A 2,546-nucleotide genomic window follows, 5' to 3' on the forward strand; every position below is an offset into this window, starting at 1 on the left:
AAGTAAAATGAACCCCTGGGGTTTTTAAGGTTTGCCTACTCAGAAGCACACACACTCAAACTGTGTTGAAGAAGAGAGTGAACACTTAGTGTTTCAAAGGCTCTTCAGAATTGGCAATAAGCACGTCAGTTGCAGTATCCACAGGTGGATGCCAGAACCTGCCCTGACACTGGACCTACAGAGGAGAAGCCCTGCTGGTGTGGCTCAGGGACTGGACCCCAAGGGCTAGGCGGATGTCACAAGGCACCAGATAAGTAAAGGTTAAAGCTGTTGGCCTCCAGAAACACAGCCTGCCTTGTGAAGACATGCACACCGAGAGCCAAGTCTCTACAATTGAACACAATGGCAAATGTGATGATAAATGAAAACTTTAATCTCAAGTGCCTGGGATACATTAGGGAATGGTGAGGACTGTGACCAACTGTAATGTGTACCCCCTCCAAGAGGAATAGCTACTACTTGGTGCCAGCTGTTGATAGATATGTGGGAATATGAACTTAATATCATCAGTGTTAGGGCAGTCTGAGGTGGCTGGATGGGGTCAGGGCATCAGGCAGCCCACGCATGCACCAAGGAACAACGCATTCCGGGCATACGTGGGGGAACAACCAATCAGGCACTGACAGATACACCCTAATGGGCCTCACAATTTTCTGACGGTCAGCAGAGTCCCTGGCCAATCCCAGGAGGACACAAGGTCCTCAAGCTTCCCTCTGCCCACCCTGGACTACGAAAGCACTGCCCAGCCAGGCCGCGATGCGACTTCCCCAGCCCTCCACCCTGGTCCTCACTCTGGAGGACCGGTGAACCTCGCTCGAGAGCCATCCAAATAAAATTCTTTCTTTAAATTACATCTGGCCTATCTGTTCTTCAGTTACCTCCATCCGATCTTATAATTAGAGTTTTAAAATTTTTGAGAGAAACCATAAATCCAGATTTTTATGTGAAGTATTTTGATTTGGACAACTTAAATGATGTGGATATTTTAAATTTGCTCTGCTGTGGCTCAAATAACCCATCCAGGGAGGGTGTGCCCTATGGTGTTACCTGGAATCAACTTCAGTGTGAACCAGCAGGTCCAGATGGGCAAGGTCCAGTTCCACATGGCCCTGCCTGGCACACAGGGACAGTGGGACTTGGTTTGGAACCAGGCAGATCTTCTTTAGGGCTCTATAATTCCCAAGGACAATAAGGTCACCCAAAATGTTAAGCTGAGCTCCCACTTATTACCTTACAGGTGGCTTTAATGTGAAGGAATCAAAGGATTGTAACCATCCTTGGCGTCCTAAGTGAGGTACGGCAAGCAATTCACACCATTGGGACAGTTGCATTCTATCCATTGCAACGGCTCTAAGAGCTAAGAAACAGCCACATGTTGTTAACAGATTCAGATGGGCTGACTCCCCCAAAGGAACGCAGTAAGTGGAATAGTAAACACATGCCCAAGTGCACAGAATCAGACAGTCTGGGCTCCTTGGCTCGGCACTTGGAAGCCATATGGTCTGGAGCAACTTATAGTTTCTAAGCCTCTGTTTCCTTATCTCATAAAATAAGTGTAAAAGCAATACTTATTAGATGTGTTGTAGGCTGAAATTATTTAATGTGTGAAAAGCGCTTCATGCAATACCTCTCCCCTAATGAGTACTCCTTAAATGTTAGCCATGACAACTGTTATCCAAGTCATCAGCTGTCAAAGCCTAGACAGCCACCATTTGAGCTCTGTGTTAAGGCCTTAACTCATCACAGTCACCTGTGTTATTATATTTGACTTTCACACAGGCTCACTTGTCCACATTCCCACTAGGAAATGCTCTGAGAGTGGTCCAATATATTTGCCACTGTCCACATGTGACTTTTGAGCATTCAAGATGAGGCTAGAACTGAGATGTGCTCTAAGTATAAAGTATACCCTGGGTCATAGTATGAAAAACAGAACATCAACTGTCTCTATGGTCGTTTGTATATTGATTACATGTTGAAATGATTATATGTTTATTTAACCCCTATGCTGGGTTAAATAAAGTATATCATTAAAATTAATTCATCCTGTTTCCTTTTACTTTTTTAATGTGATCACTAAAATTTAAAAGTGTATTGTGGTTTGCCTAAATTTCTTTTGGACAACATTGGTCTAAAATGTAGAGTATCGCCTGACACAGAGTAGGCCCTCAAGAAACATAAGCAGATGAATAGATAATTTCCATAGATGTCAGACCTTTGTCTCCTCTCCTGAACCATAGCTCCCCTCCCCCTACAATGAATGACTACCTCAAAGTCTCAGTTACCATCCACAGTCCTACACTCCACATAACAGAGGGTGGAGGCCCAGAGAGATGGAGGGCTTGGAGAAGAACACATGCCCAGTGAAATGTAGAGCAGAGAGGGGAACCAGGTGCTATCCCAAAGCCTAAGCACTTGCTAAATACTACCTCGTTCTACCAATGAAGCCCTAGATTTTTTTATAAATCTGTCTTCATAAAGGGAAATGGAAATTCTCAGCATTAGGCAGAATAAGTGGTCACATAGGTACCAGTTGCAAAATGAGC

This window comes from Sciurus vulgaris (assembly GCF_902686455.1).
Source record: "Sciurus vulgaris genome assembly, chromosome: 3".
Lineage (NCBI taxonomy): Eukaryota > Metazoa > Chordata > Mammalia > Rodentia > Sciuridae > Sciurus > Sciurus vulgaris.